The 15,134-nt window shown below is 38.7% G+C and overlaps 1 long non-coding RNA gene across 1 annotated transcript in view; it reads left to right on the top strand.

Annotated features, from left to right (window-relative positions):
- LOC111095832 overlaps positions 1–6,853 on the top strand; it is a 45,914-nt gene extending 39,061 nt beyond the window's left edge. The window contains exon 3 of the long non-coding RNA XR_005359277.1: positions 6,724–6,853. This is a non-coding gene — a long non-coding RNA (uncharacterized LOC111095832). The remainder of the gene's footprint in view (positions 1–6,723) is intronic.
- The last annotated feature ends 8,281 nt before the right edge of the window (positions 6,854–15,134 follow it).

The following is a 15,134-nucleotide window of genomic DNA, read 5'->3' as shown; positions in this document are numbered from 1 at the left end:
TTCACAATTTCAGTTTTTGAAATTTACTGAGATTTGTTTTGTAACCTAGCATATGATCAATATTGTAAGTATTTCACAAACTCTGGCTAATTATTTGTATTCTTCAACTTGGGGATATAGTGTTCTATTTGTCCGCTGGATTAAATCTACACTTTGTGTTGTTAAAATATCACATATTCTTATTGATTTGCAGGGGTTGCTTTTGGATCAATTACCGAAAGAAATGACTTAAAATCTTCAACTCTGATTTATCTGTTTTTCCTCTTAGTTTCTTTTTTTTAATTTATTTTTTTGTTTTTTAAATTTTAATTAATTTATCGTATATTTTTTATTGGAATCCGATTTGCCAACATACAGCATAACACCCAGTGCTTATCCCATCAAGTGCTCCCCTCAGTGCCCATCACCCAGTTACCTCATCTTCCTGTCCACCTCCCCTTCTACTACCCCTTTTTCATTTCCCAGAGTTAGAAGTCTCTCATGTTTTGTCAGCCTCTCTGATTTTTCCCACTGATTTTTCTCTCTTTTCCCCTATAATCCCTTTCACTATTTTTTATATTCCCCATATGAGTAAAACTATATAATGATTGAATAAAGAAGATGTAATATATATATTATATATATATATATTATGGAATATTAATCAGCCATTGGAAATGACAAATACCCACCATTTGCTTCAACGTGGATGGAACTGGAGGGTATTATGCTGAGTGAAGTAAGTCAATCGGAGAAGGACAATCCTCTTAGTTACTTTAATTATTTTGAGGCCAGATGCATATATGTTTTGAATTGGCTACTTTCTATCTGATGAATCGAAACTTTGATCATTATGAAATTTTTCTCTTTTTCCTAATAATTTCTTCAGCCATATTATTTGGTAATAATAATAATAATAATATAGCTCCTCTAGCTTCTTCTTGGTTAAAATTTGCATAGGTTACTTTTTTCCTTTTTCTTTCAATCTTTCTGTAGATTCTCTTTTAGATGTATCTTTTATAAGCAGCAAATCATTGAAATTTTAAAAATCCATTCCAACAGAGCTTTGTCTCTTAGTTGGAGTATCTGGCATATGTACATGTAATGCAGTGGTCACCGGATTTGGGTTTAAATCTACTATTTTACCATATGTTTTCTATTTCCCTGCCTGCTCTACCTTTTGGGCTTCCTATTTTCTTGCCTACTTTTGGGTAGGTTTTGAAGGCATAATTAAGAAGAAAACACTGTAATCTAAAGTGTACAGTTCCATGGATTGTGACAACAGTTTACACCCATGTAACTTCCACCTAAATCAAGATAGAGAACATTTCTATCATCCCAGGAGGCTCCTTCTTATCTCTTAGTTGTCAGTCTCTTGTTCCCACTCCCATGCTACCTACATTGGGAAGGGGAAATGAAAAAATTTCTGTCAACATAATTCTGTTTGTACTTGAGTTTTACTTGAATGCCATTCTTCTGTGTCTGGCTACTTTAACTTAACACAAGTGTTTTTGAGATTTATTCGTGTTTGGGGGGTATTGGCAGCTTGTTTCTGTTGCCGAGCAATATCCCATTGTATGACTATGTCCTACTTTATTCATTCTCATGTTGATGAACATTTGGGTTGCTCCCTGTTTGGAGTTACTAGGAATAAACCTGCTATTAACATTTGTCTACAAGTGTTTTTGTGAACATATGACTTTATTTGTCTTGGATAATTACTTAGAATGTCTAGGTCATAGAATATGCATATATTTAACTGTATAAGAAACTGCTAAATAGTTTTCAAAAGTGGTTGAAGTGTTTTATATTCATTTTATATTCCCACCAGCAATACATGAAAGTTCCCGTGGCTCCACATTCTTATCAATGTTTGATATTGTCACTTTTCAATTTTAGCCATTCTAGTGGGTATACATTGGTATCTCATTAAAACCACTGGTGGTTTTAATCTGCATATCTCTCACTGCTAATGCTGTTGAATATCTTTTCATATGATTACTGGCCATTTGTGTACCTTCTTTGCTGTCAGGACTCTTCAAGTCCTTGGCTTGATTTCTAAACTGGGTTGTTTGTCATTTAATTTTTGAGTTGTAGAAGTTTTTTTTTAATAGAGTCTTTATACAAGTCCCTTGTCATGTATACATAAAATATATAATATGCATATATGCACACATATATACATGTAGTATGAGTGATTTCTCTCAATTTGTGGCTTGCCTTTACATTTTTATTTTTTCTTTTTTTAAATTTCCAGTATAATTAATATACAGTGCCATTACTAGTTTTAGGTGTACAATATTATGATGCAGCAATTCTATTCATTATTTAGTGCTCATCAAGATAAATATACTCTTAATCTGCTTCACCTCTTTTACCAGTCGCTCCGCTCACTTCCCCTCTGGTAACCATCGGTTTGTTCTCTATAGTTTTGTTTTTGGTTTTTCTCTCTCTTTTTTTCCTGTGTTCATTTGTTTTGTTTCCTAAATTCTCTATATAAGTGAAATCATATGGTATTTGTCTTTCTCTGATTTAATTTCACTTAGCATTATACTTTCTAGATCCATCCATGCTGTGGCAAATAGAGAGATTTCATTCTTTTTTATGGCTGAGTAATATTGATTATATATATGAATGCCACTTCTTTATCCATTCATTTAAGGATGAACACTTGGGTTGCTTTCATAATTGGGCTATTGTAAGTAATGCTGCAATAAACATAAGAGTGCATGGATCTTTTTGAATTAGTGTCTTCATATTCTTTGGGTAAATATCCAGTAGTGAAATTATTGGATCATATGGTAATTCTATTTTTAATTTTTTGAAAGAAACTCCATATTGTTACTATAATGGCTGCACCAGTTTGCATTCCCACCAATAGTGGTTCCTCTTTCTCTATCCTTGTCAACACTTGTTTTTTGTGTTTTCTATTTTAGCCATTCTGACAGATGTGAGGTGATAGCTCATTGTAGTTTTGATCTGCATTTCCCTGATGATGAATGATGTTGAGCATCTTTTCATGTATCTGTTGCCCTCTGTGTCTTGTCTCTTCATGTCTTCTGCCCATTTTTTTTTTTCTTCTGCCCATTTTTAAATTGGATTTTTTGGGGAGGTTTTTTTTTTTTTTTTGGTGTTGAGTTGTATAAATTCTTTCTATATTTTGGATACCAACCCTTTATTAAATATATCATTTGCAAATATCTTCTCTCATTCAGGAGGTTGTCTTTTAGTTTTGTTGATTGTTTTCTTGCTGTGCAGAAGCTCTTTATTTTGTTTTTTTTTTTTTTTTTTTTTTTAATTTTTATTTATTTATGATAGTCACAGAGAGAGAGAGAGAGAGGCAGAGACACAGGCAGAGGGAGAAGCAGGCTCCATGCACCGGGAGCCTGATGTGGGATTCGATCCTGGGTCTCCAGGATCGCGCCCTGGGCCAAAGGCAGGCGCCAAACCGCTGCGCCACCCAGGGATCCCTCTTTATTTTGATGTAGTTAAAATAGTTTATCTTTGATTTTGTTTCCTTTGTCTCAGGAGACATATCTAGGAGGATGTTGCTATGGCCAATGTCATAGAAATTACTGCCTATGCTCTCTTTTAGGATTCTTATGGGTTCAGATCTCACATTTAGGTCAATACATAATTCATAATACAATATGAACTTATTTTTGTGTATGATATAAAAGAGTAGCCCAATTTCATTCTTTTGCATGTAGCCGTCTGCTTTTCCTGGCAACATTTATTGAAAAGACAAAAATTAACTTGTCAAAAATTAATTGACTATATAGTAGTGGGTTTATTTCTGAACGTTTTATTCTGTTCTCTTCATATATGTATCTATTTTTGTGCCCATACTATATTGTTTTGATTACTACATCTTTGTAGTATATCTTGAAATCTGGAATTGTGATACCTCATTTTGTTCTTTTTCAAGATTGCTTGGCTAGTCATGGTCTTATGTGGTTCCATATGAATCTTAGACTTGTTTGTTCTAGTTCTGTAAAAAATGCTGTTGGTATTTTTATAGGGATTGCATTAAATCTGTAGATTGGGTAGTGTGGACATTTTTAAGGATATTTGTTCTCTTGATCCATGAACATGGAATATCTTTCATTTGTTTGTATCATCTTCAATTTCTTTCATCAGTGTTTTATAGTTTTATAGTTTTCAGTCTTTCACTTCCTTGGTTAAGTTTATTCCTGGGTACCTTATTATTTTGATATAACTGTAAATGGGACTGTTATCTTAATTTCTCTTTCTGCTACTTCATTATTAGTGTATAGAAATGCAATGGATTTTTGTATATAAATTTTGCATCTTGTAATCTCGTATTTTTTGTGGAGTCTTTAGCGTTTTTTATATATAGTATAATGTCTTCTGCAAATAATGAAAGCTTTCCCTTTTATTACCAATTTGGATGCCTTTTATTTCCTTTTCTTGTCTGATTACTATAGCTAGGACTTCCAAGTACTATGTTGAATGAAAGTGGTGGAGGGGGGACATCCTTGTCTTATTCCTGACCTTAGGGGAAAAGCTCTCTTTTTTTAACCATTGGGTATGATGTTAGCTGTGGGTTTTTCTTATATGGCTTTATTATGTTGAGGTATGTTCCCTCTAAACTTTACTACTTTGTTGAGGGTTTTATCATGAATTGATGTTGTATTTTGTCAAATGCTTTTTTTTATCTACTGAAATGAACCTTTAATTTTCTTTATTGAAATTTTTAATTAGCAGGAGGAGAAAGTCAAATTTGTCCTTTCTTTCATGGTATTGCTTTTAAGTCTTGTCTAAGAAATCTACCTACAACCAGATCACAAAAATATTGTCCTGTGTTTTCCTTTAGAAGCTTTATAGTTTTCGCTTTTATATTTAAGTCTATGATCTAAGATTAAATTTTGTGCATTACACAAATTAAATTTTTTATGAATCAATGTAAAATATTTTTTCTGAATGAATAGTCAGATGCTCCAGTATCATATGTTGAAAAGACTATACTTGCATTTCTGTCAAAAGTCAGTCAAATGAAAACGTATGGGTCTATTTCTGGACTGTGTATTCTGTTCTACTGATTTTCCTGTGTATTATAGTACTAATAGAAGTTTGTCTTGGTTACTGTCAATTTATCTTGAAAACAGTTTACTGTGTAGATTATTGTTGCTTAAATCTTAGAAAGAAGCAAGTCCTCCTCCATTAAGAAGTGGAGCCTATTTCTCCATCTCTTGAATTCTTGTACCTGTAGCCACTTTGACAAATATCATATGGCAAAAGTGTTTCTGTGTAACTTCTGAGACAAGGTCAGAAGTCTTGCAGCTTTTGGCTTGGTCCCTGAGTGAAAATGCTCACTCTGGTTAAGCCAGACAACATGTAAGCAATCTGAATGTCCTGACAACCCTGCAGTGACCAAGCCCAAGCTAGCCATGCAGAGGCTATGTGCAAGAAGAGGTGTCTGACAAGCTACAGCTACTCCAGCTATCTCCACCCAGACTCCACACAGGTGATTGGAGTAATCTTCAGACAACTTCAGCCCTAGCTACACCTGACTACAACTTCAAGAAAGATCCTGAGCAAGAATAGCTTAGCAGAGCCTCTGTAATCCACAGAGCTGTGAAAGATACTAAACTGTTATTTGGAAGGATCTAGGTTTGGCATAGTTTGTAAAATAGTAATTGATACCTAGGACAGCAGAGGATTAAAAAGAATGTGGGTTTGAGGGTAAGAAAGACCTAGACTCAAATTCTGCTTGTGACTTTGTGTAAACACAAATTAAGTTATGAGGCTTAAGGCTAAGTAATTTATATAAAATATATTTCATTTAATATTTCCTTAAGCACCTACTGAAGACAGGAAGTATGCTGAGGAGATACAAACATTAATACACTGCAGTTCCTCCTCAAGGAATTTACAGAACAGTAGGGAAAATAGACATGTTCAAGAAAAAGGTAGCTGATGAAATCACCTTCTGTCAGTAGCAGTTGCTATATGGTGAATTGTAAGAAAAATAACTTTGCTAATCTGGATTCACACTAGACTGATATGCACAAAACATCAGATAATGAGTATGTCATAGCCCATCTGGCTTTCCTTTTGTACTAGCTGCTGGGAAGGTCAGAACTGAAGGTGAGATTCAATCTTGGGAGTTTGTTTCCTCTCTCCTCCTTCAACATGATTTCCAATTTTCTATTTCTAATTTGGAAGTGTCTCATCGTAGTGTCTCAAATTCTTTTGAGGAGTGAGTTGGAGTGAAATTATGAATAAAATGTATATCAGAAAGCTGATTGATTCAAGTTGAAATCATAGCTTAGGATCCACCTGAATTGTTCCAGTTATTTTTGTTGTTGGGACAGTTCTTGAGTATGTTCTTACTAGGACCATGACCATTACAACTATTTATACTACTACTGCTAATAGCCTTAGCTGACATTTGTGGAGCATGGTGTACTAGTCACTGTGCTAAGTGCTTAAATGAACCACTTTTGCAATAATCCTGCAATATAGATGTTATTTTCATTTTTGCAACAATCTTGCAATATAGATGTTATTATCATCCCAGTTTTAGAGACAAGGAGGCTGAGACCAGGAGAAGTCAAGTTGCTTGTCCAGGTGACACTGATTGCCATGTCAGAGGCAACTCCACTCCAGAGCCCATGGGTTGCAGCATTAGGCTTTTGGTGCATATGGGTCCATGGAAAAGGTGGCTGAATAGACTTTCATGATGACCCAATCTCACCTAACCCTCCTCTTTACTCAAAGGCTTTACCTGGCAAGGCCCAGGGATTCTTAGAGTCTCACAGGGAATGAGCAGCCAAGAACCTTCCCATATTCACTGTTTCCTGCACATGGAATCCCGTCTTCATAAACATTTATACTCCTGGACCCTGAATCGAAGGCAAGTATTCATAAGATAGATTGCATTTGTATTCATAGTAACCAGAGGAAACTAGACAATAGACAAAGAGAGAAGTTAAATTCTGGCAATTGTTTCAAAATATTTGATAAATTAGCAATAATGTTCAAAGCACACATCCCTGGCATCATCAAAACCACCTTCCTTAAAAATTCAAAGCAATATATCTCTGATAGAGAAATAAAAGGACAGTATAGTGGGAAAGAGAGAGAGAGCGGATCAGAAGCAGAAAGGGAACTAACATATATTACATATCAGCATGTGACAGACTTCTTATATGCATTATCTCATGCAGTCATTTCTCATCCAGCCATGTGAAGTAGGTATTATGGCAAAATGACTAATTTGATGAATCTGATGGCTTCTACTACTCAATGTGGAACCTTGTCAGGTGTGTATCCTCTGTGGACTCCAGTTTCCTCATTTGCAGACATACTTCATTGTATTGCACTTCACAGATACTGTGTTTTTGTTTTCTGTTTTTTACAAATGGAAGGTTTGTGGCAACTCTGGATCAACCAAGTCTACTGGTATCATTTTTCCAACAGCATTTGCTCACTTTGTGTATCTGTGTCACATTTCAGTAATTCTCACAATATTTCAAACTTTTTCATTATTATTCTATTTGTTATGACAATCTGTGATCAGTGATCATGGCTAGCTGAAAGCTCAGATAATGGTTAGTCTTTATATTTAATAATAAAGTATTTTAATTAAAGTATATAGTTTTTTTAGACAGAACACTTGTACAATTACTAGACTATGGTATAGTGTAAACATAACTTTTATATATACTTCATTTGATTCCCTTTATTAATATAGTTGCTTTATTGTGGTGGTCTGGAACTGAACCCATAATATCTCCAAGGTATACCTGTATGAAATGACAACAGAACCTTCCAATAGCATTGCTGTGAGAATTAAATAAGATAATACATATGCTGCACTCTGTAGGGACATGATAAATGCTAAGTACTATAATTTTACTGATTGCTGAATCTCAGCAGGGAAAATGGGGTGCACCCTCATTCTTGGTGTGGTGGACACAGAAGAACTGGCAGGAGAACTGTAGGGCCTGAGGGAGGGATTGCAGCTGGTGGTGTTGGGCCCTGGGTGGCTGGCACCTCACAAGTGATGAGTGGGCTGTCATATTCTAAATCGAAAGTGATTTTGGTAACATTTAATAGTGGTTTTCTCTTTTTAAAAAGTCTGTGCTTGTCAAATAAATTATATGTGTGTCAATCCTCTAGCAGCTTCATCTAGAATTTGTGCTGATTTTGTCTCTGTGATTAGTTGAAATGTTATTAGTTTGATTTTGTGTACCAATTCCAATTTTGGAACTTCTACAGATTTGTTACAAAGTCCCCCCTCCCCCGCCTTTTTTTGGCTCTCAATTGTCATCCAGAGGCAACTGAGCTAACTCAATATTTAGTTATATTTCTGGCTACTAGGGTGTTTAATGGTTAAGTGAAAGTCGTGTGGGGTGTCTAATTTGCTATCCAGTTTCCAGGTCCTAGGACACTCCTGGGCCTCATTTCCTTGGCTCCCTGCAGGAGTGGAGATTGGCTGCCTCACCTGCACCCACAGGGCCAGCATGAAGGAATGGACATGAGTCTACCCATGAGTGCAGATGTCTGTTTTGTCCTGCTTGACCTGCCCTGACTCAATGACTTTGGGCACATCGCTTTCCTTCTCTGAGCTTCCATTGGTCTTCCTTTCTGTAAAACAGGAAGGTTAGAATTCCTGATTTAACATATTCCTTAAACTCTACAACTTAGGGTTTTGGTGTTCATTTGTAGAAGAGCCTGGCCAAGATGGGCAAGCTGTCTGCTCCATCAGACATATTTGGAAGCACTACTGGAAGGAGAAAATGTGCAGCTTGAATGGTGGTGGAGAAATGTCTTGGAGAATGAGCAGGGCTTGGCATTACAGTCAGATGGCACAGGCCGGGAGTGAGTGGGAGGTGGGCCTGGGAAGGCACTCAGTAGGAAGAGCAGTTGGGGAGGGACAGAAGGAAGGAAGAGAGTAAAGTAGAGAGGATACCAGTAGAATGCTCCAGCATCCTGGGAAGGTATCTTGGATTGACCTGCAGCATGAGAAATGGTGCAGACACTGAGGGACCTTGAGAGGAAGAGGTGATGTGGCCTTGAATCAAAGGGCAGAGGTGAGGCTGATGGGTGGTCATGAGAGGCAAGACCATGTAATTCAGCTCAGCATGGCTTTGAGCAAGTGGCTTCTTCCTTCCATTTCTGTGTCTATACAATGAAGCAAATGTTGCTCTAGCACTCCACTGTCCACTTTGGGAGAGCTTGGGGCCATTGCCAGGTAAATGAGGTGATGCACTGAGTGAATGGCACATTACCTGGCTTTGGAGAATTTTTAATAAATGGCCTCTATTTCTGTTATCTGGGAAGAACAAGCCCATAATAAGAGAGGAGAGAGATAATTGAAACTATGTCTGAAAAAAAAAAAAGAAACTATGTCTGGAGTCTGAAAGAGGGACCTAAGGCACCCTTGGAGTGCAGCTTTACTGGAGTCAGGGAATAGAACATTTTTCTACGGGTCAGAAGCACAGCCTGGGGTAGGTGCTGTGGATCCTGAGACCCCCAGGCCAGGAGAGGAACAGCAGCCATGCCCAGTCCTGAATTTCCTGCCTGCCAGTGTTTGGGGAGCAGGAGAACAGTGAACTCCGATCTAAAGAGAATAAAACATATGAATATGTTGCACACCTGAATGGGTAGCGTAAGATGCATATCCTCATATCAGTTATTCTGATATATGGTGTTTCTGTGTATAAAGGAGGAACAAATAAATCTAGAAATGATGAACTTATCCAAGAAAGAATAAAATTTCAATTTGAGTTTTATACAAAAAAGAAACAAAAAAGGCAAATCCCTAAAAAATAACTATGTGGCCCATTCTTTCATATCTGATCTTGGTGCCTCAGGTTTAGGCAGTCAGGGCCTCAGAGGAGCAGATTTTTTTCTCACTAGAGCAATAAGCTAAGGTCTAAACTGTCCCCTGTGTGTGGGGTGGAACTGATGTGTCCCAGTCTGCAGGCTCACTTGAGGTAATCTCCCTCACCCACTAGTGCTGGGCTTCCCTGCCAGTGTCCGCCTTAATTACACTAGGACCTCAGGATACAAACACACTCTGCTCAGGCCCTTAGTGCCCAGGCTGAGCCTGTGGGTTCAAATAATAACATATCAGGAAGAAAGCTAAATCCTGCTGGATGGACAGAGGACAGCTGGGGATGCAGGAGGGAGCTTGAGTAAAAAAATAAAAATAAAAAAAAAAAGACTGAACATGACGAGACTTATTTTGGAAGGAAGGAGGTAACTACAGTGCATAGAGAGAGAAGAGCAAGCTGGGACAAGGGGAAGTTCCCTTCTCACTCGGGAGGCCCAGAGAGAAGGGTTGTATACAAGCATTGGAACTAATATGAGGTCTGAGAAGCCAGAGAGACCACAATGGATCTTAGCCTTACTGAGTATCCCCTTGGCTCCAGGTGCTGGGGATCATGAAGACATAGACCTTTTGTCCTAGGAGGTTACCTCTGTTTGATGATTTCAGACTGTGCCTCTTGGGGCCCTAGAGTTCCCTTGATGTGTCCCTGGAGCTCTTGTGAAGGTGGAGGAGAAAGGGCAAGGGGTGGTAAGCTTTTGGGAGAAGAGAGGCTGGAGTAAGGCCCCCCTCCACCTGGATTCAACCGAACTGCTACAACCTTATCTTTTCAGTATATTATGGCTTTAGATACATTTTATTTGGGGTAAAGTTCCCCTTTTTTTCTTTTTTCTTTTTACTTTTTTTTAAAGAAAAAAAGATTTTAGAATCAGTCTGGCAATATGGAAATATGATAAAAACCCAGCAAAAGGCCTTTCTCTTCAACTGTTTCAAGGCAGGTGGCCAGCTGGCCCTCAATAGGACAAAGACCATCAGCTAAGGCATGGGGTGCCCCTGGCTGATGCATTCAGCTAGAGAACACCACTGAGGACCCAGGATGATGCTGTGTGGTTGGAAGGGACTCTGGGGGCTGCTGGCTGTTCTCCAAAGCAGGTCCAGGTTTCTGTCCATCAGAAGGAAAGAATGCTAGAAATTGTTGAGCAACAGCAATCTTGAGGAATTTCCAACACTCTTACCTGCTCCACATACTTCATCAAGGGCCTTGTGCTAATTTCTCCACGTTCATTTTCTACTTCACTCCTTGCATTTGACATTCAAGTACCACCAAACTGGGGTTCCCACTCACACTATACCATTTTTAAATTACTTACTTAATTAACTTACTTGCTGTCTATTCTTAATACCTGGAATTCCCTTTACTACTCTCTGTTCTGGTATTTTATTCCAGCTCAGACATTGCCTCTTCCAAGAAGCTTTCCATTTTTCCTTATATAATGTTCTTTGGGTTCTACTCCTTTGCCTTGAATTAAATTTGAATTTATTACCCACCTGTCTACTGGAATCTCTTTACCCCTTTAAAATCGAAGTGAAGTTAATTTATCCTCACATTCCATGACCTGTAGGAAGCTAAAGCCATTCCCAAGATGTTTGCCAACTCTTGGGAGAGTAGGAGAGAAGTGAGTTGTGATATTAAGTTACTATTTCTCTAGCTTCTGGCTTATACATCTCCTTAGTTTATGCTGCTTATTTATGTTCTAATCATGTGCCTGAAACTTCCAGTTTATGGATATTGACCCACACTCGAAACTCAACAACCTTCCCTGATTTCCAAAAGATACAAGATATGAAACCCTAGAAAAGACAAGTCTAATTTATAGTGTCAGAAAACAAGTCAGTGCTTGTCTAGGGCTGGGAGTGGTTACAAGAGCTGTAAGGAGACTTTTGGGGATGATGGAAATGATCTTTATCTCGATTGTGGTAATGGTTACAACAGACATATAAATTTATCAGACCTAAAATGTATACTGTATATTGAGCACTGCACCAGCTCTTCTGGATACAGTGGTCAAACGGAAAATAATTCCTGCCTTTCAGAGGCTCATAGTATAGTGTGGGAGACAAACAGCTAAACAGATAACCTTAGAGATATGATTAATGCTATAATAGAGACATAGGGACCACTGGAAGTTCTGTGGAGCTGGTGCTTAATCTCTTTGGGAACTTAGGGAAGGCTCCCTGGAAGACTTTATTTTTTTAAATAAACTTTTTTGAGGTATAATTTGCATACAATAAAATGCATCCACTTTATATGTTTTGATGAGTTTCAATAAATTCATAAGTCTAACTATTACTACAATCAAGATCATTCCCATATCTCTTCCTTCCCATCTTGCTTCCTCCCTACTCCTTTCCAGGTACTTTTGGTGAGTTGCAGAACCTTGTCTTACCCTGACCACAAGCTAAATTACTCCTAAACTCTCAACACTTTTGATACCAGTGTGTGTGTTTTCCGTACCAAGCAATTCTCCAATTCTCTGTGGACATCAAGTGAATGTTTAATATTCAATTCAGTTCTGACACTAAGTCCCTGGAGTTAGTACTGACCCTGTAAATTAAGGGCTTAGTCCTACAAGACTGTCTCCTCTTCAGACACCAATCATGAGTAGTGGGTCTCCAGGTTACTCATACTTCTAACTTGGCTACAAACTTGGTAGTGGGGACCCCAATTTGCCCCATAATTTGCTATAATGGCTTATAGAATGCAGGAAAACACTTTCCTTATGCTTACCAGTTTATTATAAAGGGTGCAAATGAACAGGCAGATGAAGGGGTACATTGGGTAAGCCCAGAAGGGTTCCAAGTGTAGGAGCATCTATTCCCATGGAGTTTGGATTGTGCCACCTGCCCTACACATAGATACACTAATTAAGCTGAAAGCTCTCTGAACCCCATTGTTTAGGGGCTTTATGGAGGTTCTGTTACCTAGACATGACTAATTAAATCATTGGTCATTGGTGATTGAACTCAACCTCCAGCATCTCTCCCATTCCCGGCAGTTGGAGGTAGGGGTGGGACTGAAAGTTCCAATCCTTTAATTGCATGGTTGGTGCCTCTGGCAACCAATCCCCAACCTGAAGCTCTCTTAGAGACCCCAGCCACCAGTCTTCTCATTAACATATAAAAAGATACTCACCACTCTGGAGATTTCAAGGGTCTTTTTTAAGGAACCAGGGACTAAGACCAAATATTGTACTCCTTTCACTCCTATCAATTTAGAAATTACAATGGTTCTAGGAGTCTGTGTCACAAACTGGGGGCAGAGACCAAATATGTATTTCTTATTATGACACAGCTCGACACATGGCCAGGTCTGTTCATACTACCCACCCTCTAACTACAGTGCTTGAGTCAAGGGGTGGGGCATGAGACCCCAGCAGCACAAAATGCTATCCTTCCTAGGAGTTTATAGACAGAGAAGAGCTCTTTTTTCTAGGGTTCCCAAGCCAGAAAGGTGAAAGCCTGGGCTGTCTGTGGTCATCCAAACCATGGAGGGGGAAGCCAATGTAAAAGAGGAGCCAAGCTTCAAGAGGAAAAGAATGGTGATGACATAATTTGAGTCTCTGGGTGCAGCCATGCCTGAGGTCCATTCCAGCCCTTCTTCCTAGGTGTGTGAATCAACCAACTCCCCTTCTTCCTCATCTAGCCTGAGCTGGCAAATCTCATTCAATTTATGACAAGGGAATGGCATTTAATAACCCTGTCCTTAGATTCTGGAAAAGATTCTCACTTGGTGTCCACAGTCCTGTATAGGTGAACACATATCTATTTATGAGAAATCAATGTACATTTGTATGCCAAGGCCAAATTTGAAACTTTTCTTTCAACATCAGATATGGATTTTTGGCTATGCTAAGCAGTAAAACTAAGATGTAATTGCTTACGCTTGCTTTCCTTCATATCCAGTGTTGTTTGATGGACAGCAGCTGAATAAAGCAATCTTTCTGGGCATGTTTTCTCACCACCCTTAGATCTCACTACTAAGTTCCCTGTGGGATGTGCTGGTTACTCTCACATTTCCACCAGGCCTGGGGAAATCTGCCAATTACAGTTAACAGGGCACAGAAGTGAGGTGGGGACAATCTCTCTATGCATGCTAATCCATTTAGCCTCCCAATAGTGGGTTCATCCATCCATTTAATTCAACCATCTATTTATTTATTACTTGTTTCTTAAGTACAGACCTAGCGATAGTCCTGGGCGTTGGGGTATGAGTCAGACACATATCTGTCCTTACAGTCCAGTGGAGAAGGCAGGCAGTGTGGCAAACGCTGGCCTGGAGGAAGTGCTAGGTGCTAAGGAGAACATGAAAGTAGCATCTAACTCAACTTTCCAAAGGAAGTCAGACAGGTGAGTTAAAACATGAAGATGAGTGGGAGTAGACCAGAGAAAGGTGACAGAGTTGGGGGAGATGGAAGTCATAGAGGAGGAGATAGATAACTGTTAACAATAATGGTTCCTAGCAGAATAAATAGCGGGTGTAAAGCCTCCGAGCTAAGAAAGACCTTTAAGAAACAGGATCTCAGCATGGCCACAGCTTTCAGCACATGAGGACAGAGATGAGGCTGCAGTGGCTCATTCTTCTCTGTTCAAAGGAGCAGCCATGCAGCCTTTCCTGGCACCAAGCCTGGGGAGTCCCTACCTTCTCTAGTTCAGGTATCCACCAGGGGGATTCAGGTAGTCCCTCCTTACCAGCAGAGCACCACATTCTGAATTTAAAACAACATCTTTAATTCAACTTTATTAAGGCTGTGTCTTCAATTCTCTCACCCTGCAGAAATTTCACCAGTTCATCTATTTGAAATGGATGCTGAGGACAGGAGGGTAAAAGAATATTGCTATGGGAGCTGGAGCAAGTTAGGGAAAGTCTGGGACCAGTTCCTGTTAGAAGACCCCCCCGCCCCTTTGGCAGTAAAGAAGAAAATTAACTGAGGGGATCAAAATCATGAGTTCATGCGCCAAAAGGTCAAGGTCTAGTGCTTATTTAAGAACATGGGCTTTGGAATTAAACATTCTTGTGTTCAGATCTAGGCTCTTCCTCTGATTGTCTCTGTGGCTGTGGTCAACTTTCTTATTCTTTTTGAGTTTTTAGTTCATGCTGAGATGGGAATATGTGGTGATGAGAGCATCAAATGTGGTACTCGATACACAGTGGGCATCTAATAAATGACAGATACTATTTTTGTATGATGCTGGTACTGTTGGGTTGCTGTGAGAATTGAAAGATTTCCTGCATGTAAAGTATTCAGCCCATAAATAGCACAAATGTTAACTATTACAGTTATTGTTGTTACCA

The sequence above is a fragment of the Canis lupus genome, chromosome 5, assembly GCF_011100685.1.
Source record: "Canis lupus familiaris isolate Mischka breed German Shepherd chromosome 5, alternate assembly UU_Cfam_GSD_1.0, whole genome shotgun sequence".
Classification (NCBI taxonomy): domain Eukaryota; kingdom Metazoa; phylum Chordata; class Mammalia; order Carnivora; family Canidae; genus Canis; species Canis lupus.
This window is presented reverse-complemented; position numbering and strand designations above follow the sequence as displayed.